This window comes from Panthera uncia (assembly GCF_023721935.1).
Source record: "Panthera uncia isolate 11264 chromosome D3 unlocalized genomic scaffold, Puncia_PCG_1.0 HiC_scaffold_8, whole genome shotgun sequence".
In the NCBI taxonomy this organism is placed as follows: domain Eukaryota; kingdom Metazoa; phylum Chordata; class Mammalia; order Carnivora; family Felidae; genus Panthera; species Panthera uncia.
In genome coordinates this window covers 45,440,371-45,466,054 of record NW_026057586.1, presented here as the reverse complement: position 1 = coordinate 45,466,054, position 25,684 = coordinate 45,440,371, and the positions used below count along the sequence as shown (strand labels likewise).

Sequence of the window (25,684 nt, the reverse complement as noted above, 5' to 3'; positions counted from 1 at the left end):
CTCCACCAAAAGGCTAATAATGTCCCTCATTACCACCCTGTTTCCTGAGCCAGATCTTCCTAAGGCTAAAAGTGTATCAATTGTCTTAGCACGTCCTGCTGTTCCAGCACTACCCTGGATTAGCCACAGACCACCAATGACTACTGGGCTCACACATTCTCCCTAAACTCCTTTGTTGTTCATTAGTCAAACCTCAGTCTCTAGATTTCCCAAAACTCCTTAGTGTCAGCTCTGAGTTGTAGCTCTCCCGTCAAGCCCCCAAGCCTACCTTACATGGGTACAATCCATAAACCCCACGATTCTAACCAGTTATCTTTCCTCGTTGCCCAGACTAGACTAAACAATGGATGTCTCATCAGTAACTTATGAAGCCATATGACCAGTTTCCACGGGGTCTAACTCTGCCTAGAATCCTATCATGGCTCTAGAGACGGGGGAATTCTGAAACACTTGAAATTAGTTCCAATTAGCCCAGAGGGATGGTGGTTCTAATAGAATTACATTATTTTAGAGACTAAAATAGTTTTACACACACCTCTAAGTTTGAGACTGAAGTCCCTCCTCCCCATACACACATCCCAGCACCCATTCTTCCAGGACTGGCCTGGGTTTCTAACAATTGGCTGGCATTCTGCTGCCAATGGACAGACCTCTCAGGTGCCAAATGACTACCATCAGACTCCATGTTTGAATAGCCTTGCAGTAGCTACTCCCTATACCACAAATTGTACCAAAGCATTTTCTCTGCCATCTTTCCCATCGTGGGAAGGGCAACCCAACCCTCTTGCTACTTGACTTCTTCCTAAAACCTGAGTATAGCCTGCTTTAACTGATGGCCCCTCTCCCTAGGGAGAAACAAGGATACATTCACATATACAGGAAAATATGTTTTAGCCACAGGGGGATCCCTGACCCACCAGAGGCCAAAGCATAGGCTTTAGATTAAGAGCTCCTGCCTTCAAATATGATTTAACACATGCTCAGTTCATCTTGCTCATCCAACAGCTGAGAAGGAGAGAGGACACCCACAGCTCCAAGCCGCGGATGGTAACACCGAAGCTGCAAAGAAGTCATCTGCGTTGGCTGCCCCCAAAGATCTAAGAATGATGACTTCCCCAAGTTCTGAGCCAATATTTTATGCCCCTGACATTAACTCATTCAACAAATATTTATTGTGCATATACCATATGTCAAATCCTATTCCAGATACTAGGGATACAACAGAGACCTGCAAAGACCCTACTCTCAGGGAGTCACAGTGAACTAGAAAGGTCGACATTGAACAAATGTTAATGTCTACAAGGCAAAAGAAGTGTGGGCACTTCCCATAGGTGGACCCAACCTAGATAGCAAGTTCTTCTTCATATCTAACCGATATTCATCTTGTATCATCCAAGCCCATTTTTCCTTGACATCGAGAATAATCATGTCTTTTGTGAAAATCTTCATAAAATGGTTATTCTCATGAAATCATCCCTTATTCTTCTCTTCTCTTCTCTTGATTAAACAGCTCCAGACCCCTTAACATTGCCTCACAGGACATATTTCCTTGCCTTTAATAATAACTTTCCTTGCATTGGTGCAGACCTTTACCATTTATAGGGCACTTTGCAGTTTACAGAGCACTTCCGCATCATTATCACACTTGGATCCTTACAACGGCCCCACAAGGAAGGTACTGCAGATATTTGCTGAGCACCAAGTATGCCCAAGGCACTGTTCTAGGACTATGGGGGCACCTGTGCTACTTTACGCTTGTCCCCGCTGAAATTTATCCCAGTTTTGTGGAGCCATTTTCTCAATGAGTCAAGGCCATTTTGAATTTTATTTCTGTCTTGCAGAGCAATAACAACCCCACCTAATTTAGTGCCAGCTGCAAATTTAATGAGCATACTCTTAATTCCTTCATCCAGGCCATCAATATAGTTATTGAGCAGGATAGATCCTGACCCCAATACCTCTGGGATAGCACTCAATATGTCCCCCCCCCCAAATTGATACAAGGCCATTGATAACTCCCCCTGGGCTGAAGCCTTCCAGCATCTAGCAGAAGTGAAGACAGGAACATACTTTTATAACATGGCCAAGACAATGCCTAATTTTTAAAAAAATCAAAATCTTTACTAAAATTGAGATAGATCCCATCTATCGATTCCCCTGGTGTATATAGCCTTTCACAATCATGGAAGGAAATTAAATTGGCCTTGCACTATTTGCTCTTTACAAAGCTTTACTGATTGCTACTTAGTACTTTATGTTCTTTCAGGTGCTATCCAATTGATTATTTGATGATTTATTCCAAGATCATCCCAGGTATTGATGTTGAGCTCACAGGTCTGAAATTTCCAGGGTCATCCTGTCTTTCTCTCAGAGATGGGCACCTCATTTACCCTTTTGCTATCCTGAGGGGCTTTTCCAATCCTCTGTGATTTGGGGGGAAACACTGGCTAATAGTCCTAAGATGAAAGTTGAAAATTCATTCAGTTTCCTACAGGGCAAGCCATCAGGTCCTGCTGACTCGAGCATATTAGGTTTTTCTAAGTTTTCTAACTATGTCATCGCTTTGGCCTTCTATCCTCCTATTACAACTGGGACTTATTCTAGGTGGCAATTTATAGCTGATATTATCTTCCCCCTGGAGGAGGGGAGTGAAGAGGACACTGTAAAAAATAAAATAAATAACATAAAAAGCTCTACCTTTTCACACTGTCTTCTGCATTAGCACATCAGGCAGAGACAGTGCCATCTGTTTGAATCCCATTTCCTTTTTCTCTTCTTGGCCATACAGGAAGACTGCACTTCCCAGCCTCCTCTGCAGTTGAAGTGTGTGGGGTCACAGGATTGGGATTGGGCCAATCTAATGATGAAGGAATGATAGCTGCCATTTTCAGGCCTGGACACAAAATTGTCTGCATGACCCTCTGTGCTTTCTCTTCCCCTCTGCCAACAGCCATGAACATGGCATGTTGATGAGGTAGCAACACAAAAGCAATGGAGATTGGACACCTGAATAATGCCCAGGAGTGCTGCATTGGGTAACTGACACAAAGAAGAGATGCATTCTGGTGCTATGAAACCATTAACTACTAGGAAGGTGTGTGTGTGTGTGTGTGTGTGTGTGTGTGTGTGTGTGTGTGTGTGTTTGATGCAAGATCTCCCTCTCTATCGTCTTCTCACACAACCTGAGTTATGCCTTTTGAGATCATACAGGGGACATTTCTTTGTCATTTACATGGTAAAATGTTATCTGAGTGTCCTTTTTGGACTACTGAAATATTTAAAGAATACCTTTTCTCATTTTCCATTATCTTTCCTAGGTATATATATTTTTTATTTTAACCTTGCCAACCAGTCATACTATTTTATACATTTATGTACATGTTAATTCACTTGAGGAGACCTTGCCAAAGGACATTCATCCATCATGTGCTGCACAAAGAAGAAAATGACAAGATCAACATTTTTAAGTTCTAGAGAATTAGAATAGGTTAGTTATCTTCATATGTGTGTGTTTTCATTTGAGAACGCTCTGTAACATTGTTCAATAGGATGTTGTTTTAATCCATGTTCTAAACACAGTCACAGTGTATTTATCCGTTCCCCTGTTCATAAATGGACATTTCGGTTATTTCCAATTTATCTCTCTTACTATACCACCGATTGCTCTCCAAAGTGGTTGCCCCACTTTTCTTTCCTACAGGTCAAGTTGTGTATGCAAACTCCTATTTTGCAATTCTTTCATCCACACGTGGTGCTGTTAAGACAGTTTGATTTTCGCCAGGTCTTATAGATCTTACTGTTTAAGTTTGTATTCCATTCTATTTAGTCTTCATTTGTGTCCTTCAGTAGGTTTTAAGATTTTTCCAGAAGGTGTTGTTTATATTGTTCATATGAATTCTAAGACATTTTATAGCTTTGTTGACCATATAAGTGAGATGTTTTGTACTATTACAGCTTCTATTTGAAAAGTGGAAATACTGTTGCTAGTATTCAGAAATGGCATTGACTTTTGTGCAGTTAATAATCCTCCAAAAGGAAACAGGCTTTTCAACAAACAACCTGGAAAAACATATAGTGAGGAAAACTTAAACAGTTTTAGAGTATTTTGTAGTATTTTCATTCGCTAATATAGGGCTCAGCATTCATTCATTCCACAAACATTATTTAATGTCTACTGGGTCCTAGAGCCTGTGCTTCACAATGAGACAATGCCAGTGAGAATAAGACAGGCCATGCTGGCAGCTCATGGCCCTTCAGACAACCTAAGAGCACTCAAAACAAAAACAAAAACAAAAACAAAAACAAAAACAAAAACAAAAACAAAAAAAGCAAACAAACAAAAAGGGAAATGAGATCTCTTTTATATTTACTGAGAATCCATGTTCTCTGATTACAGAAATCCAGTTGCTCTTAGAATTCCAACGCTTCCTCTGAATTTTCCAAACACAAAGTATTGGGGCATCTGGGGGGCTCAGTGAGTTAAGTGTCCGACTTCAGCTCAGGTCATGATCTCAAAGTCCACGACTTCAAGCCCCACATCGGGCTCTGTGCTGACAGCTCAGAGCCTGGAGCCTGCTTTGGATCTGTGCCTCCCTGTCTCTCTGCCCCTCCCCTGATCGCACTCTGTCTCTGTCTCAAAAATAGACAAACATTTTTTTAAAAACTGAATTTTCCAAACAGAAGTATCTACATTTGCTTCTTTCTGCTACGTGATGTCACTGCAAGAAATTGAACCTCCACTCACTCATAGATGGTACTGGCTTATATAATCGCAACACACTGCTTTTCACCATACCAGCCCTCTCATACCCACACCAGTCTAAACCTCACCAAGTACTAGTACTTGGGCTTTCTCTTCTACATCACCATTGCCTCTGGCTCACTGAAGAGTAGGGGACAGGGAGACTGTCACCCTCAGGCCCATCCGAGTGCAATTCAACAAAGTCTCTGGGCACAGGTACGTCTCCTTTTACTGGACGATTCATAGGCGATGTGCAGGCAGCAGGCACTAGACGACCCTCACATGATAGACCCAAGAACTGCAAATCCAATTCTTCCCAGTTCCCCCACTCAGGCCATTGGCTACAATCTCTTACATCCAAGGAAACTTCTGCAGGATTGGCTCACTCCAGGGACTTCTCTGATAATGCCACTGATGGTACTCAACAGTATCTCAATAAACTCACCATGGGCTACCCCCCATTTCCCACCCTCCCTCCCTTCAGGGCATAAATTTATGCTCCTTTACCCTATGAGGAAATGTTTCCTGGGAAAAAAAAATATCGAAGAGATAAGAGAGAGAGAGAGAGAGAATGAGAATCAGAAGATAACACAAAAAGGAAATACTATTTAATTGGTGTCACTGCCCTGCCCCCACCCAATTCTTCCAAGATGAACTGATTTTCCCTGTATCCTTTTTCCAATCGATTGTTATGCCATAAAATCTGTCCTCAGCTTTCCTCCTCTAGTGATTCTTAAGAGAGCCCATCTTGAAAGTCAAATAGACTGAGTATTGAGTCTGTCTTCTTCTATCACAATCCCAAATCCCCTCAAGGAAATGTGGCTACTTTTGACAAAGCAGAGGATGAATCATAGGTCATAAAATGTAAGAGTAAAAACATACAGATTAAAACTCAAAGGTATGATCATTCCTACACAGTAAAGCTGAGAGGCAAGAAAACATAGAGTTACGGAGTCAGACTACCTGTATTTAAAATCCCAATTCTGCCATTTATTCACATGGAATTTTGAGCACGTTACTCAATGTCTCTGTGCCTCACTTTCTTTATTTGTAAAGTGAAGCTGATAATAATCAACCTCAAGGCGGTATTTAAATAAAGTCAACACATGTTAAGCACTCAAAACAATGCCAGACACATAGCAAACACTCAAATACTAGCCATTGTTATAAAATTTAAAAGGACTCATGACTAGTTCACATTCAGTTAATCACACAGCATCTAGAGTCTGGAAGCTTATCTCCCTACTCCCATGATTTGGTCATGCCTGAAGACTGGCTGATCGTCATCTTGGAGCTCCATATCCCCAGTAAGCTGCCCTGCATTCAGCTGCCTACCTCTTTGATGCTTGGTTACCAAGAAATGTATGGTCCAGAGGTCTCTCTAGGCAATTTCACACTCTAATTACTGGTTAGCATTTCAACGAGAAATCTCTTTCTGGTCTCCTGCCATGGAGATACCCACATGGCTCACTGCCTCACTTCCTCTAGGTCTCCACTTAAATGTCACTTCCATGAAGTTGTCTCTTAAAAAACATTAAAACAACAACAACAACAACAAAACCCTGCCTACTCTGTTCTGTTTTTCCCCCATAGCACTTACTATTACCTAACATTTTGCATATATGTCTCCTTCTTTGTTTATTGTCTCTCACATTCTACCAGAACAAGAGATGTAAGACAGCAGAGATTTTTGTCTATTTTATTCACCACTGCATCCCCAGCACCTAATACAATGCCTGGCACACAGTAAATCCCAATAAATACTTGTTGAATGAATGGATGAATGAATTCTGATGAACCCTCAAAGATTCCTGCTGCCTTTCTCCTTAAAACCCAGAGATAACAACTAGTTTCATGTTAATCTATTTGTAATGGATGCCCAGATCATCCATTTAGATTGATTATGAGGCAGAAAACTGCTGTGATTGATGACTAATGGCTGCCAAGGGATTTGAAGGAGAAATGGTGACATATCCTCCATGTATTTTTCATCTTTAGTCAAGGCTAAACCCACCCCAGCCATTCATTCTATGCTTTCTCACTTCTAGACCTCACTTGGTCTTGCTTGTCCTTACCAGGGAAAGAGAAGTTACCTCCTCAGCAGAAGGCGTCCCAAGATCTCTCTTACCATCCAACCACTAGGAAGGGAAGATAGTGTTCTTCTCTCTTAAGGGGCCGACCTACGATTGGCCCTGAGCCCATTACTTCTGCCCTGAACATGACCTTCAAACTTATCTCTCTGGCTCCTCCTGATCCAACTCTACCTGACACTCCTCCTCCCATAAAAGTTGCCCTCCTACTACAGCAAATCACCATATTTTCTTGGAGAATCTATGTTGGTTGACTCACAACCAAATTTCTTTTCTCTGGAAGTAGAATGAGACATAGGAAAGGCCCCGAGTTCCTCTTTAGCTCCTCAACATTGCGTGTCTGTGTGTGTGTGTGTGTGTGTGTGTGTGTGTGTGTGTGGAGGGGAAGGGAGATAGAGTACTCTGAAATCTGATATACAAGCATGCACACACAACGCTTAGCATATGGTTACAGAAGGCTCATCAATTCCACTACAGCACTTTAAAATGCAGATTCCAAGACCCCAACCCAGAAATTCTAAGTAGGTCTGGAAGAGAGTCCAGGAGTTTGCATTTTAAAAGTTTTTATTTTTTTTAATGTTTATTTATTTTTGAGAGAGAGAGCATGAGCAGGGGAGGAGCAGAGAGAGAGAGGTGGACACAGAATCTGAAGCAGGCTCCAGGCTCTGAGCTGTCAGCACAGAGCCCAATGAGGGGCTCGAACTCATGAGCTGTGAGATCATGACCTGAGCCAAAGTCAGACGCCCAATAGACTGAGCCACCCAGGTGCCCCAGGAGTTTGCATTTTAAACAAAACCCCAGGGTTATTATAATGCAGATCATTTTTAAAACACTTTGGGAAACACTGCCCAAGAGTTCCACAGACAGCAGATTAAAAACCCAAGGCCATGGGAATGACAAATGAATGAATTTCAAGAAGCGTTTTTTAATGAGGGCCATGGCTCTTCTCATCCTTATTCCCAGTTTCTGGTCAAATGTCATCTGCTCAGAGGACTTCCATGACCAACTTATAGTCACTCTCCCAGCTGCTTTATTCCTATATTCATCCAATTACACTTGACCCTTGAACAATGTGGACGTTAAGGGCACCAACACCCTCCCCGTGTAGTCAAAAATCTGTGTATAACTTTTGAATCTCCAAAAACTTAACTACTAATAGCCTACTATTGATTAGAAGTTTTGGTGATAACATGAACTGTCAATTCACACATTATTTTGTATGTTATATATATTACATACTATATTCTTACAACGAAGTAATCCAGAGACATAGAATTTTATTAAGAAAATCATAAGAAAGAGAAATACAGGGGCACCTGGATGGCTCAGTCAGTTGAGTGTCCGACTCCTGATTTCAGTTCAGGTCAGGATCTCATGGTGGGTCATGAGATCAAACCCCTTGTCCAGCTACACACTGAGCACAGAGCCTGCTTGGAATTTTCTCTCTCCCTCTCTCTCTGCTCCTCCCCTGCTCACACACACACACACACTCTCTCTCTCTCTCTCTCTCTCTCTCTCTCTCTCTCTCAAAATAAATAAACTTTATTTTAAAAAGATGGGGCACCTGGATAGCTCAGTTGGTTGAGCCTCTGACTCTTGATTTCAGCTCAGGTCATGATCTCGGGAATTGTGAGATTAGGCCCCACACTGGGCTCTGGGCTGACTATAGAGCCTGCCTGGGATTCTCTCTCCCTCTCTCTTTGCCCATCCCCCTGCTTGCATGCATGTGTATGCACTCTCTCTCAGGATAAATAAACATTTAAATAATAATAATAATAATAATAATAATAATGCTAAATAAATAATAATTTTAAAAAAGAAAAAGAAATACATTTGTAGTACTATATTGTATTTATCAAAAACAATCTGCATATAAATGGACCTGAGCAGTTCAAACACGTGTTGTTCAATGATCAACTATACTAATTAGGCTCTTCTCTGAGAGCCATGCAAGCTTTATGGGAACAGGGAATTGTTACCCTCTTATTGTATCCCCAGAACTTAGAACAATACCACAGTAGGTGCACAATAAATGACGAATTAAACAGTGAACGCACTTATGAATGAACAAGTCTCTTAAGTTCATAAAATTATTCAGTTTTTCACCCAGAAGAATAACTGACAGATACAAGGCCTGGTGTTGTCTGGGAACATCAGTGGAACCATGGCAGAATTATGAGGCTCAGAGAATGCTCTGCCTTTGGTCAGTTCCATTGGCCCTGGGGTAACTGATTTTGCTGAAGATCTGTGCTAAACAGTGGAAATGGCAGCATACAACTGCATCCCACCCTCCAAAGCCACCCCCTGACACCGGGTCCACCATTAACGCACCAAGAAAATCAAACACTGATCATCCAGAATGACTCGACTGTCACAGAAAGGGGAAACATGCTTTAACTTCTCCTGGGTGCCACCAATAGTATTTCCTTTTTATTTTATCTTCTGATTCATTCTCTCTCTCTCTTTCTTTCTCTCTCTTTCTGTCTCTCTCTTAACTTATCTCTTGGATTTTTTTCTTCCCCAGGAAAACTTTCTCAAAAACTCAAAAAAAAAAAAAAAAAAGAAAAGAAAAATGTTCCAGACCTCAGTATAGGTTTACACCCTGAGAATTTGTTATTCATGAAGCAGGCCTTTGAAGTCTCATTTCTCAGGATTGATGCTTTATCTTTAAACAGTTAACATGCACATTGGCTCAAAGGGCCCTGACAATCACTTAGGAATAACTGAGACATTTGTGTCTGGGCAAGGTCTCCCCTACACAGGGAACCTTTTGTAAATATTAGTTACTAGAACCGTAACACTAATAGATGTAGTTAATAATTATCACAATGTGCCAAAACTGCACAGTTTGCTCCCTGATTACAATATTAAATTGCTATTGAGCTGTGGTATTCGCTTCAGGCAATACTAGTAAGAACCCCCCAAAGACCCTGGCTGGCCTCGCTGTACAAAAATGGAAAATGTTCCGCAGCACACAATGCTCAGGCAGCAGTGGGCTTTGCCAGAAAACAAACACGAAACTCAGACAATAGAAGGAAAGTTTTATCAGAGCTGAAGTGTCCTTTCACTTGGGAACTGTCATCTCTCAAAAAGAAAAACACGCACACACTTGATAGCGGCTTCCAAGGCGAGCCATTACTATGGGCACAGTGACTCGCAGTGCAGATAGAGACCACTGCACGGCCAGAGCTCCAAGGCTTTGTTTTATTTGCATCCGATTACGTCTAGAGATAAGCTGAGCCAGCTCTGAAAAGTTGAGGGCCCCTCAGAATGCGAACAGGCTTCTGTCCCTGGGAGCAGCGAGGGGATTTTCCTTTCTCACACACCCCCTCCTCTCTGCCTGACAGGTCAAGTGGCCTGGACAATAGGGCAAAGCGACTGAGAGCGAAACTGCAATTTAATTGAGAGGTGTCATTAGCTCCGCGACTGCACATTCAAAAGCGGACACAATGGGGGCACCTGTCGCATGCAACACACACCATCCCACTTCTCACCCACCCCCATACTGCCATCCCACCTCCACATTTGCAATTTCAGAGACCCACCGTGGGTAAATGAGTACTTAGCAGTCAGTGTGCATGCACAGCCGCCCAGCGTGTGCAAACAGAAGGCTGGTCTGCCCACTTCAGGGACACAGGCGCATATCGGGGTACGCCCACTGCCCAGGCTGAACTCAGCACACGCTGCCTTACAGGAATTAAGGCCCCTGACGGCAGCATGGTGACGAGAAAAAGAATGGTGGCTATTAAGCAATTAATTAAAAGAGATTCAGCAGGAAGGATGCCGCTCGTGCCTTGACCCCATCGGGCCGGGCAAACGTGGAAAGAACCAGCAAAATGCTTTTGTGCCAACTAAAAGAGGTTACACGAAGAGCCATCTGCAGTCTCCTCAGCAGCTGTGGCGTCTCTGGCCTGCACAGGCAGACACAGTAATGGATGTTCCTGGCACAGAGGACACAGTAAGGGGATGCTCCGTCCCTACCCCTCATGCAGTCGGGCTACCTGCTCCAGATTACCAAGGTATCCTGGGCTGGGTCCCTTCCGTAGGCTAGGAACGACACCCTGGTGTCAGCCTGCAGCCCAATGGGCAATTCAAGCCGCCACATCACCTGTGACACTAAAGATCCCCAGGGGAAACAGTTGGGTGGGGAGGGGGTCCAGAAGGCGGAAGTGTTTATCATGCAGAGTCCAAGAAAGAAGCCCAGGCATGTTGACTCTTGGCAAACCTGATGGATATTAAACATAAAGGACTTGATATTTTCAAAAAGTCTTTCCATTCTCCTAATTTCCAATATACTCGTTCATTGTGATTTTTGTTCACATTAATCTATTCTTTACGAACTCCTCCAGGATAAATAAGGTTCCTACCCACTTTCACCATTCACAAAGCCCCATTTGACAGATGAAGAACGTGAGTCTCAGAGAGCTTCAGTAATTTATCAGCAGTGTAAGTACTGGAAGTGGAATTAGAATGTACATTGTATAAAGCCAGAGTTTGGACTCTTACTGCCATTAACTCACTTTGCCGAAGTATTATTAGCTTGAACTCAGGGATCTATTCTGAGATGAGACCTTCTATATAGATCCCCAACTTTATATTGATTTCTTGTCTTCTAATAGTGGTTTTGGGGAGGAGCTATAGGTAGCACTACTCATATGTGTTCCTTCTGCCCCAAACCTCACATGGGCTTTCTTGAAAATAATCATCAGGAGCTACTTGGCATGTTGTTCCCTTCAGATTCACAGGCTCGTTAGGGTGGAAAACAAAAGACAAAGAAAATCGAACTTCCATTGCTTATCTTCTTTTATTAGGCTGTGGTTGGTAGCTGACAATGAGATTTGGAGAGGTGCAGAATAGAGTAGATGAAATCATATGGTGAGCAAGACCTCCTTATTTCCTGGCAATGGGAGACTGATGATACTGGGACAGCAGCTCAGGAGACAAAGCTGCCTACCGTGGAAGGCACCCATCCGCTCGCTCTTTCAGTCAGTCAATCAGCTGGTCCTGCAAGCAGTTCTAAGCGTCTTTTGTGCACCAGACACTGTGCTAGATTCTGAGGATAAAGGACAGGAGTGATAATAACAATGGCAGTAATAATAACCACAGCAGCTAACATTTGGTGGAAGCTTATTTGGTACGAGACACTTGTGCTAAGAGACTTCATATGCATTAGTGTTATCCCTGCTTGATGTACAGAGTGGATAGCAACGCGCCCAAGTCACACAGCTTCGTAAATGGTGAAAATGACTAAGAATCTTATATTCATCTTTGAGGAATTTATAAAAGGTAGACTAGTGTGGAGAAAAATCACAATGAACAAGTATATTTTTGGAAATAAAGAGAATGGAGAGGCCTTTTAAAAATATAAAGTCCTTTATGGTTAATATCCATCAGGTTTGCCAAGTACCAGAGACTGGTAGGCTTATGAAGAACAGAAATTTATTTCTCACGGTTCTGGTGGCTGGAAGTCTCAGATCAGGCTGCCAGCACAGTCAAGTTCTGATGAGGGCCCTCTTCTGGGTTGCACACTGCTGACTTCTCATTGTATCCTCACGTGGCTAGCTCTCCAGGGTCTTTTTTACAAGGCACTAATCCCAACCATGTAGGCTCTGCCCTCATGATCCAATCACCTCCCAAAGGCTCCGCTTCCTAATATCATCACATTGGGGGTTAGGATTTCAACGTATGAATGGGGGGGGGGGACACACAAACATTCAGTATGTAATGAATGGAGTATGAAAAGGGAAAAATAATAACACTGCAGGGGACTCATCTGACAGACACCACCCTAACCAAGTAGTCAAGGTCAACATCACCAGTAATAAGTCATGCTGATCCCATGTACCCTTTGATATTATGCACTAAGGGGTACTTCAATCCATTGCACAAGGCTTTGGGGAAATTTAAATGAAAAGATGCATGTAGAGAACTTAGGACAGAGCCTAACACATAAAAGTCTGGTTATTTTTTAGTCTAATTGATCACTCTCTACACTGAATTCTGAGCAAACTGAGAAACAGAGTCGGGCCTCCAAATGGAAGCAAAGCTTAGTTCTGCAAACGGTGAAACTGGATTGGAGAAGCCTGATTGACTTGAGGTCAAATTGGGCTTTCTACTCCTCCTAGCTCCAAGCCAATTGACACCTTGAGATCCACAAAGGGAGAATGATACCTATACTTCAGCAACACAGAAACAGACCTTTCTCCTCCTTCCATTAGTCATGGTGCAACAGGCCCCTAATGTTCCACTTCTCTGTTTTTCTGCTCCTCACTGCAATAGGCATTTGAGCTGAGTCTTCCCGATCTTAACCTTCTTTTTTTTTTTATTTTTTAAAATGTTTTTATTTATTTTTGAGACAGAGAAAGACAGAGCATGAGCAGGGGAGGGGCAGAGAGAGAGGGAGAACAGAATCTGAACCAGGCTCCAGGCTCTGAGCTGTCACCACAGAGCCCAAGGCAGGGCTCAAACTCACAGACTGTGAGATCATGACCTGAGCTGAAGTCGGACGCTCAACCGACTGAGCCACCCAGGTGCCCCTCTTAACCTTCTTTTTAAGCTGAGTCTATTCCTCCTCTCTCACATCTAAGACTAAATCCCACAGCCTTCCTTCCTTTTGCTTCCCTTTTTCTTTCTAGCCCAGCTATTTATCTCTCTTACCCATTCTTGCATATTCTCTTGGTGCCCCCGTAAGGAAAGAAATAAAGTCAAAGATTTCTTGGTGGGTCTGAAAAAGGCATCCATTGCTCAAACTAATCTTGACCATGCTCTATTCCCTAATTTGAACAATCCTGCATCAGGAAATACCTCCCTACCAGACAACAATTATCCCAGGACTACACACAATCTGTTGTTTCTCTCCTTATTTCCAGTTGGTGTGTCTATCTACCCTCCCTATCTCTTATCTCTTTTCCTTCCATAGATTTCCCAGGAACCTTCCCTGGGGGGGATAAACAACAGCTGTATTTCCCACCTACAATCCCTGTGCTACCGTGAAACTCATTTAATTCTGATTACAATTTTCAATGCTCATCTCTTTAGTCTTCCTATCTCAAATCTGTCCAAAAAGTCCCATCTCCAAGCTTCCCCTTGACTTTTATTTCTACTCCCCATCCACAGCACTAAGAAGAGTGACAATACGGGCTTCTTGACTCCCTGGGCCTCTTGACTCTGAGATCTTGCTGCCCTCCTCTGTTGGACCTCTTTGTACCCTAGGCACTCCCCAGGTTCAAAAGCTCTCTTAGTCCCCCTGTGGCAAGCAAAATGCTTGGCTATATTTCCTTTCCCTTTTCCATTTGTCTAGCATGGTATTAGAGGTGCTTGCCAACATCTTTAGAATAAGACCGAACTGCGTTTCTTCTAAAATCGTCCGGGAGGCAGACATTCCAGGGCACAGAGAGACTTAGAGACCAGAGGCCAATCTCTGCAGGCCTGAACCATTCATTGACTGACTCCAAGGCTACTCCATACATGCTGTGTCACTACCACTCTGTCCTTGATTCCACACAGACTACTCAACGTTTAGATATCATTCATGAGTTTTAGCCTTCTGCTCTTGAGTTAAATGCTTTCAGACACCTACCCAAGCTGGACTCCCTCCCTTTGAGGGCAGCAGGCATGGAGGGCTGGTCCACAATCAGATCACTCCTGCCAAGTGGGGCAGCAGGTGGATGTGCTCTGGTCCTCTCTATAAAACTTCCTGAGCAAGAAATGATAGGTCAGAAATGATTAGAGGCATCCAATCACTGGGGGTAAGTTTTATAAACTGACCTCAAAGATCAAGCTACCACAATTTTTGAATGCTTGGCAAGCATTGGATTAGCCATAGGTTATAATGATATAAAATTTACCTTCTGGGAAAAGTGCATTCACATTTTGAATGTGCTTTAACTTGAGAACAATAACTAACTGTCCCAATGTATCACTTCCTTCTTTCTCTGGAGAAGAGGAAACACTGAATCACCAAATATATGGCAGGAGTTAAGGGGGAGTCAGGCCTGCAGAGGAGAATTTGGCCCAGAGTCTCCTAGATCTCCTGGACTCCAGGATCTCAGCCTATGTCCTCCTTTCAGATCCCTCTTATCCAGCCTCCAAGACCCGGTCTTTTGTTACAATCTAATGGATCTCATTTTTCCTTTTCTTACCTGCCTAGCTTAGGCTATTCAATCTCAACTTTTTCTTGAGGAAATTCTTCTCTTTCTTAGATCTAATAAAAATGACTTTATTTTTCTTTCAATCTCCCACTGTTCCTGTTCCTGTTCCTACTTTTTAGATGAAAGCCTGCTTTTAAATATACCCAGTTCCTCCTGGAGAGTCTCAGCAAACCTGAATCCCTAAGACCTACATGAGGCTTTTTAAATGTTCTTTTATTAAGAAGATGAGATTGTGATAATTCCATTGAGCTTTTCTTCCACCTAACTTAAGAGGATGACATCTCTGTATTGTAAGGACCCATTCTTCTTTACAAATTCATTAACAGAATCCTGCCTGGGTCTGCACGCCAGGTTGGTTCCTTGTAATCCACAATCATGATAGAAGGTTGCATAATTGACAGGGGAAGTCAATTTGAGACCATGTTGGGTAAAGAAGGACAATGACTTCAATAGCACATGAGCAAACTACATGATACCAGGAGGATAGTATTGCCATTGTCCTCACTTTGACCATAAAAGTGGTTAGAAGTCAAAACAAGTTAAATAGGATTCAAGGAAGCCAATCAGTGACTGCTACCAATCCCTTTATACTAAAGGCTAGAACCATACACATCAGTGTTCCTAAGTCCTGATCTGCAGAGAAACATGCAAAGAAAACAAAGATGTTGTTACTTATCAATGCCAAAAAACCTATACAACCAAAAAATAATGTTTGTTTTACATCCAGTGCACCTGCTAAGGTCAAAAACAGCAACCTGGCTCTCATAGCCTGTGCCCCATAAAAATAGACATGCACATGTGACTGCCAGCAATAAAGACGTCACAAATTACAAAGAAAAATCTGAGAGACCAACCCTTTCCAAAGCCTTCTTCCAAACCACACCACCAGCTGCCTTAATTTCCTTGCATAATGTTTAGGTCCCCAAGTGGGTGTCCAGTGTCTCGTCTTGAGGCTTCCAGACTTCATATAATAGACAGGAGTTTGAGAAGGCTACTCAATTGCACATCCTCTCTATTCTGAATTCTGAATCAATTTAAAAGTCAAAGATCAAAATACTGATTTTATTACCAACACAAAGAATGAGACAGCTCAATACTTACTGAAAAGGAACAAGCTCCAAGAATACAGAGTCACATTTTAAAAGCTAGGTGCATAACTGTATATAGTACATGTCACCTCAGTGCATGCATGTATACATGACCAGACACCAAATCTGGCTTTTTGCATCATCCCATTGATCTAGATTTTAAACTCTGCATGTGGAAATTTGGAAAAACAGAGTAGACCATGAACTAGGCAGTCACTTTGAAAGATTATGGCTTGGGGCACCTGGGTGGCTCAGTCGGTTGAGCGTCTGACTTCGGCTCGGTCATGATCTCGCCATTTCTGAGTTTGAGCCCCTCGTTGGGCTTTGTGCTGACAGCTCAGAGCCTGGAGCCTGTTTCAGATTCTGTGTCTCCTCTCTCTCTCTCTGCCCCTCCCCCTCTCACTCTCACTCTCTCTCTCTCTCTCAAAAAAAAAATTTTTTTAAACAATTAAAAAAATAAAATAAATTAAAGGTTATGGCTCAACTCACCCCCTGTTCAGCACAGAGCACTAAATAAAGCACATACACATGCAGCCACCTGTAAGCTATTAACCCCTTCCAATAAAGAAATAGTGACCATCACATTCTTGATACCTCACCATTCACGTATGTCTCCTATTTCCATTGAAATCCACCAGTTAGAGGGGTGGAGAGAAGAGAGAAGGTTACTTCTCAATACTATGTTCCCACATAGGGGAGTTAAACAGGTGTATAATAACAAACTTGAACTTAGTTGGTACACACCGGTCCTTGATACAAGCAGCCAGATTACAGGTATCTGATCAAGCACAGTAGTTCAATGGATGCCTGTCCTTACGGTCTAATGCAGGGATCGGCAAACTTTTTCTTAAAGGGCCAGATAACAAATATTTTAGGCTTTGGGGGCCATACGGTCCTTGTCAAAATTACTCAACTCTCTCATTACAGGAAGAAAGCAGCCATAGACAATACATGTGTGAATGACTGTAGCTCCATTCCAATCACACTTTATTTACAAAAACAGATGACCATAATTTGCTGACCCACGATGGGACCTGTTAAGCAGGACGATCCCCTTCTTTATCTAAGTACTCTGGTGCAAAAATTAGAAATATTTCCAGACCATCATAGTGACTTCTAACTGATTTCCAGCTGCAGCGTCTTCCCATTGATTCATCCTATACACTCCACCATCGTTACACCTCCAAAATTCAACCCTGATTACATAACTACCCTGAATAAAAACTTTCCGTATCTCCTAGTTGTTTCAAGAATGAAATCCAATCTCTTCATCTTGGCTTACAAAACAATCCCTGTCTAGTTACAAACTACCCATAAAGTCTTTCCTCCATATGTTAGCCTCCAACTCTACTAAAGTTTTGAACATTCTCCAAATATGCTATACTCTTCTCTGTCTCCAAATCTTTTCACATACTACCTCAGTCAGAGTAATTAATTCCAACTACCATAACAGACAAGCTTATTAACACAATAAAATTTCACCGATTTCAAAATACTACTACCAATTACAGGCATACCTTGGACATATGGCAGGTTCAGTTCCAGACCACTACAATAAGGCGAATATCACAATAAAGAGATAGTCTTCACTGACTATCTTATATGAATTTATAACAAATTAATTTTTTGATTTCCCAGTACACATAAGTTGTTTACACTACACTCTAGTATAGTAGGTATACGATAGCATTATTATTAAAATTGCACACACATACCATAATTTAAAAGACTTTCTTGCTAAAAGTGCTCATCATCATCTGAGCTTTCAGCGAGTCATAATCTTTTCATTAGTAGAGAGTCTTGTCTCCATGTTGACGGCTGCTGACTGATCAGGGTGGTGGTTGCTAAAGGCTGGGTGGCCGTGGCAATTTCTTAAAATAAGACAACAGTCAAGTCTGCTGCATCCATTGACTCATCCTTTCATGAACAGTTTTTCTGTAGCATGCAATACTGTTTGATAGCATTTCATCCACAGTAGAACTTCTTTCAATATGGGAATCAACCCTCTCAAACTTTGCCTCTGCTTTATCAACCATGTTTATGGAATACTCTAAATCCTTTATTGTCATTACAGTAATCTTCACAGCAGGGCGCCTGGGTGGCTCAGCTGGGTTAAGTGTCCAACTTTTGATCTTGGCTCAGGTCATGATTTCATGGTTTGTGAGACAAAGTCCCACGTCAGGCTCTGACATCCTGGAGCCTGCTTGGGGTTCTCTCTTGCCTTCTCTCTCTACCCCTCACCCCTCTCAAAATAAATAAACAGACATTTAAAAAATAATAATCTTCACAGCATCTTCACCAGGAGTAGTTTCCATCTCAAGAAACGACTTTCTTTGTTCATCCACAAGAAGCAACTTCTCATCCATTCAAATTTTATCATGAGATTTCAATTCAGTCACATCCTCAGGCTCCACTTCTAATTCTGGTTCTCTTGCTATTTCCACCACATCCTCAGTAACTTCCTCCACTGAAGTCTGGAACCCCTCAAAGTCCTCCATGACTATGGAATCCACTTCTTCCAAACTCCTGTTAATGCTAATATTTTGACCTGCTCCCATGAATTATGGGTGTTCTTAATGGCAGCTTGAATTGTGAATCTTTTCCAGAAGGTTCTCCATTGACTTTGCCCATATCCATCAGAGGAATCACGATCTATGGTAACAATAACCTTACAAAATAGTAAGACTGGAAATAATAAAATTTTAAACTTATATTATTAATAGTATAATTCAATTACTTATTAGATAATAATCTCTAATTATTTAAAGATAAGACTTGAAAGTCAAAATTACTCCTGATCATGGGCTGCAGAATGGATACTGTGTGAGCAGGCATGAAAACCACATTCATCTTGGGGTGCCTGGGGGGCTCAGTTGGTTAAGTGTCTGACTTCAGCTCAGGTGATGATCTCATGGTTCACGAGTTCAAGGTCCACTTTGGGCTCTCTGCTGTCAGCATGAAGCCTGCTTCAAATTATCTGTTCCCTTCTCCCTTGGCCCTTCCCCCACTCATGCACACTCTCTCTCACTCAAAAATAAATAAACACTTAAAAAAAAGGGAAGAAAACCACATTCATCTCATTGTATATCTCCATCAGAGCCCTTGGGTGACCACGTGCATCATTAATGAGCAGTAATATTTTGAAAGGAATCTTTTTTTTTTTTGAGCAGTAGTTCTCAGCAGTAGGCTTAAAATATTCAGTAAACCATGTTGTAACCAGCTGTGCTATCATCCAGGTCTGGTTTTCCCATCTATAGAGTGCAGGCATTGTAGATTTAGTGTAATTTTAGGACTTTAGAATTTAGAGGATGGTAAATGAGCATTGACTTCAACTTGAGGTCACAGCTGTATTAGTTCCTAACAAGAGTCTGCCTGTCCTTTGAAGCTTTGAAACCAGGTATTGAGTTTTTCTCTCTAGCTATGAAAATATTAGATGGTATCTTCTTCCAAAAGAAAGCTGTTTGTCTACAATGAAAATCTGTTTAGTGTAGCCGCCTTCATTAATTATCGTCTATCTATCATTAATCTATCTTCTAGATCTTCTAGATAACTTGCTGCAGTTTCTACATCATCATGTGCTGTTTCACCTTGTACTCTGATGTTATAGAGACAGCTTCTTTCCTCCAACCTCATGAACCAACCTCTGCTAGCTTCAGACTTTTCTTCTGCAGCTTCCTCACCTCTCTCAGCCTTCGCAGACTTGAAGAGAGTTAGGGCCCTGCTCTGGATTAGGCTTGGGCTTAAGACAACGTTGTAGCTGACTGGATCTTCTATCCAGATCACTCAAACTTTCTCCATATCAGAAATAAAGCTGTTTTGCTTTCTTATCATTGGTGCATTCACTGGGTTAGCACTTTTAATGTCCTTCAAAAACTTCTCCTTTGCATTCGCAACTTGGCCAACTAGTACAAAAGGCCTAGCTTTCAGCTTATCTTTTGACATGCCTATGCTTAATCACTATGCTTAATCTCACTATGGTTAATCACTGCTAGTTTTTGATTTAAAATGAGAGAGGTGCAACTCTTCCAATCACTTGAGTATGTAAAGGCCATTGTAGGGTTATTAATGGGCCTAATTTCAATATTGTTGTGTCCCAGGGAACAGGGAGACCTGAAGAAGGTGAGAGAGACAAGGAATGGCCAGTTGGTCAGTGGAGCAGTCAGAATACACACAATATTTATTGGTTAAGTCTGCCATCTTGTATGGGCATGGTTCATGGCATGCTAAACAATTACAATATTAACTCAAAGATCATTGATTGGACGGTGACTACACTTATGGTGAGCACTAAGTAATTTATACACATTTCAAACCACCATATTGTACACCTGAAACTAATAAAATGTTATAATGTCAACTATACTTCATAATGAATAAATATATGCATACCTGTGTGTGCATATATATATATAGATAGATAGGTATGTGTGCATATATATATATATATATATGATGTTTCAGCAGAATTAGACAAACTAAAACTAGATTAGGAATTAGAAAAACATTTTGTTGGTATGAAAAGGCAAAGATTGGTAAATGAAAAAGTAGACTACAAAACAGCATGTGTATTATGACCTGATTTTAAATTAACAATGCACAAGTATTGGGGCACCTGGGTGGCTCAGTCGGTTAAGTGTCCACCTTCAGCTCAGGTCATGATCTCACAGCTCGTGAGTTCTAGCCCCACATCAGGCTCTGTGCTGACAGCTCAGAGCCGGGAGCCTGCTTCCGATTCTTTCTCCCTCTCCCTCTGCCCCTCCCCTGCTCATGCTCTGTCTCTCTCTCTCTCTCTCAAAAGTAAGTAAACATTAAAAAAATTAATGAGGGGCGCCTGGGTGGCGCAGTCGGTTAAGCGTCCGACTTCAGCCAGGTCACGATCTCGCGGTCCATGAGTTTGAGCCCCGCGTCAGGCTCTGGGCTGATGGCTCGGAGCCTGGAGCCTGTTTCCGATTCTGTGTCTCCCTCTCTCTCTGCCCCTCCCCCGTTCATGCTCTGTCTCTCTCTGTCTCAAAAATAAAAAAAAATAAAAAAAAAAATTAATGAAAAATAATGCACAAGTATTTTAACACACACATAGATGATGTATAGGATATGCATATAAACATAATATGCATAAAAAGATCTGTATTTACGCTAATGCTTAGTGTAAATATCTTGCGTGTTTATTTTATCATTCTTGTGATCTATATTTTCTAACTTTCTACAAGACATTTATAATAATTACCTTAATCAGCTGGTTAAGAAATGTCATTAGTAATAATGAGATGACTTGTGCTGCTTTTGGTGAGATATCAAAGGGTTGTGAGAATTTTAATAAATGTGATGATTTAATTACATTTTAAAGACCACTGATTACGGATCACCACACCAGATATAATAATAACGAACATTTTGAAATATGGCAAGAATCATCAAAATGTGACACAGAAACACAAAGTGAGCAGTTGCTGTTAGAAAAATGGTGCCGACACACTTGCTTAGTTCAAGGCTGCCACAAACCCTCAATTTATAAAAAAACAAACAAAAAAAACAAAAAAACACAATACCTGCAAAGTGCAGTAAAACAAATGCCATAAAATGAGGTACGCCTGTATGTGGCAGCAGAAGACAGAAATGCGCAAGGCACGCCAACAGTTAAATGACTAGGATACTAAGTGATGCATCATTTCTGCTCGCAATTCCTGTCACTAAGATTCAGTCACATGGACCCAATCCAACTGCAAGGAAACTGACAAATATAGGGATGCACGTGAACAATTAGTGAGTACAAACGTCCTGCCACATACACTATGCCCTTTGCTTTGCTTTCCTCTTCTCTTACCTTTCTACTTCCTTTCCTAGTAAACACCCTGTCATCGTCCAGACTCTGATCAAATGACACCTTCCTGACCTCTTCAAATAGTATTTCACGTTCCCTATGCTCCCATAAGTGTTAATATAAATATCTATTGTTCATGTATTATCCCACTTTACGATTATTTGCCTGCGCATCTAACTCCAATTCAGAAGACCAAAAGAATACTGTTCTCATCAGTGACTTCTCACTTCCCAGCACCAGGCTAGGTTCCCATAAACACACAGTACATATTTGATATATGAATGAATGAATGAATGAATGAATTCACCAACAAGGGTTGTAGAAGGGTTTGCCCCTGGAAACAAAAAAGCAAAGAGGGCTGACTTTCTCATAAATCTTCATCCATGGGTCTGAGTTACTAGTTAAGGATGAACTACTTACGGTAAAGGAGCTCTCAGTAAGGATGATTCCTGGACCAAATTTATTAAAGTGGAAAATATCTAGAAGAGCCACATGATTATAGTGTACCCGGTAAAGTTTAAAACAATATAATATTCTGATTCTGGAACTGAAAGACTTGAAGAGCTTCCAGTTAGGAGCAGGCATTGTTGCCAAGATGCACTATCCTCGGGCTTTCCTCTGAGAAAATGGGAGAGGTAGACAGTGGTGCAAATATTTCCAGGCGGCCAGCCAAGTTAGTAATCCCAGGCCTGTGTGTATGTCCTGAGACTGACTGTCGTTTCTCAACCAGACATTCGAGTCCCCTCCCATGTCTAATCATGCCTGTCTTACAGCTTCAAAATAAAGACCAAATTCAGAAAAAGTCAGTGGAGTCCATCCTATTTCCAAAGTACCCAAGAGAAGTCTCGGGTACTAGAAAAGTCTCTACCTCGCATTTTCGGTAGCATGCTGCATTCTGACTGAGGTTAGGTAACCACAACAAAAAGCAAAACGAATGACTTCAGTGCAAAGTTTGCCCAGGGCCAAGCCAAGAGGTAGGATATTTCTGTTGGATTACAATCAACAGAAGCCTTAAACTGTTGTGGGTATTGTTCAGAATTCCAGAGATAAGTGTAATACGTTGAAGGACTCTTAAAATTGTTTTCAAGCTCTTGATATTTCAGTTGAACAGTCTGGTTGGCTGCCTTTTATCCCCCCTGCACCAAAGAATTCATTAAGGAATCTTAGTCATGAATTTGGGGCTAGTGTAAAACAGCTGCCTTAATATCAGTGCCTTGCGATGTATAAGTTCACCATTTTCCTAGGAGGATCGAGAATCATATTAGCTGTGACTCCCCTAAACATACCTCTCAATGAAACCGTGCCATTAGCACCAAAAATTCCAGCAGACTGACTAGCTGTGGGCAACATCTCATCTCGCTGACAAAATCTGCCATCGGCCTCGATTAGCTGGGAGAGCCTGTCTCATCAGAAAAGCTCCATGACAAATCTACTTCTGGTGCCGATGTTAAAGCACTGCCATCAGGACCACAGTCAAAATGCATTTGAGTTCCGGACCCGTGTGAAAACTTATCACTGAAGTAGACTCCTTGCTGAGGGACAGGAGCTTCCCTGCACTGAGGGTGAAAATTGGTTCCATGGGGAAAGCTTCAAAGCCATGCCAGCCATTAAAATGTGACTGGACACATCAGGAAAGCAGAGGGGTTGAAGTGCTGTGTGGGGATGCCACAGGAAGCTGGTAAAGAACTCGCTCCAGAAAATGGCCAGGTGACCATGCGTTCATTCTTGGGACAAGGAAGCACTGGGGCCAGAGCTTCATTACGGTTAGGCTGTTTCCCATACCAATTACTGGAGTGTTTACCTTGTTTGGACTAACTTCACGTCAAAAATTAACAATGCCAGTGTGGATTGCCAGTCTGAGATGTGCTAGGGCTTGCTACCCAGAAGGAAAATAACGATTCTATAGTCTTGAATCGGGAAAGCACTTTAAATTTCTCAGAATGAGAAACAGAAGCTGCTGGAAAGTGTCATAAAACAGGCACGCAGGCTCATGCCACATGTGGTAAGAGCCTCTGGCTCTCAGTGGTTCTCAAAGTGTGGTCAGGACGGCGGCATCGACATCACTCACAAACTTGTTAGAAATGCAGAATGGCTGGCCCCCACCTGGACCTACTGATCCCGAAACAGTGGCAGTGGGGCCCGGCAATCCGTGTTTGCACAGTGCCTGGGTGATCCTGATGCCAGCTCAAGTCAGCTATCCATCGCTCTGGAGAATACAGAGGGATCTTCACAGTCAGCAACTAATCCAGCCACCCACTCAACTGATGACCTTACTACAGAAGTCTCTTAATCTTGCTGTCCTTCCATCCTATTCCATTCAGAAAATGGCTGTCATTTCAACCACCCTGGTCCAAACCTGCTGCCTTACCCAACTCCCTAGCTACATAATCAGAAGAACCTATGCTGAACACCTTGTTTCTTCTGAAGGGGCTCTGGGGATGCCAAGATGTACTCTGACCTTGGTTTGCATAAATCTAGGTTGTCTGAGGAAATGAACAGAACATGGTTGTTTTGTTTTGTTTTCTTAACTTGAGCTGGGTTCCAGGATGGAAAAAACTGAAAGGTTCCAGACAACTGTCCATCTAGATCAAGAGTTGGCCAAACCTGGCTGGCTGCCTATTTTGTAAGTAAACTTTTATTGGAGCACAGCCACACCCACTCATTACATACTGTCTAAAGGCTACTTTCATGCTACAGTAGCAAAGTTGAAGAGTTGTGACAGAGACCCAGTAGCTTGCAAAGACTATAACATTTGCTCTTTGACCCTTTCCAGAAAACATTTTCAGACCACTGATCTAGATACATAATCAGCCCACATTGAACAGGAACTCAGAATGAGAGGTGGTAGGTATGGGGTCCTGAGCTGGGAGGAGCAGAGGCTTCAGGGACAAAGCAAAGGGGCCTCTGCCGGGAAACCACAGTGTTCCAGTGCCTGGGAGCCCCAGGCCTGAATCTGTGGACAGGTGCAAGGCCCCCAAAAGATAATTGGACTTATAAAAAGGCCCTCTAATGATTCTGCACAAACTAGTCCACAGACCACACTTTGAGAAATGGGGAATGACCTGGCTTTTCAGATGTACAAAGACTTAAGCATATCCTGGTACTCTTACAAAGTTCATCAAATAAAAATCTGGTCTAAACAGAATAAAATAGAGAACGTAGAATTGGACCCACAAATATATGGCCAACTAATCTTTGACAAAGCAGGAAAGAGTATCCAGTGGAAAAGAGTCTCTTTAGCAAGTGGTGCTGGGAGAACTGGACAGCAACATGCAGAAGAATGAAACTAGACCACTTTCTTACACCATTCACAAAAATAACCTCAAAATGGATGAAAGACCTAAATGTGAGACAGGAAACCATCAAAACCCTAGAGGAGAAAACGGGCAACAACCTCTTTGACCTCAGCCACAGCAATTTCTTGTTTGACATGTCTCCAAAGGCAAGGGAATTAAAAGCAAAAATGAACTACTGGGACCTCATCAAGATAAAAAGCTTCTGCACTGCAAAGGAAACAATCAACAAAACTGAAAGGCAATCGATGGAATAGGAAAAGGTATTTGCGAATGACATATTGGATAACGGGTTAGTACCCAAAATCTATTTAAAAAACTACCAAACTCAACACCTGAAAAACAAATAATCCAGTGAAGAAATGGGCAGAAGACATGAAGAGACACTTTTCTAAAGAAGACATCCAGATAGCCAACAGACACATGAAAAAAATGCTCAACTTCACTCATCATCAGGGAAATATACAAATCAAAACCACACTGAGATACCACCTCACACTGGTC

General features: G+C 42.0%; 1 long non-coding RNA gene across 1 annotated transcript in view; it reads right to left on the bottom strand.

The window, feature by feature from the left end:
* Positions 1 to 11,244: 11,244 nt before the first annotated feature.
* LOC125914763 (uncharacterized) overlaps positions 11,245 to 25,684 on the bottom strand; it is a 46,661-nt gene continuing 32,221 nt past the window's right edge. Inside the window, exon 3 of the long non-coding RNA XR_007455417.1 lies at positions 11,245 to 11,884. This is a non-coding gene — a long non-coding RNA (uncharacterized LOC125914763). The remainder of the gene's footprint in view (positions 11,885 to 25,684) is intronic.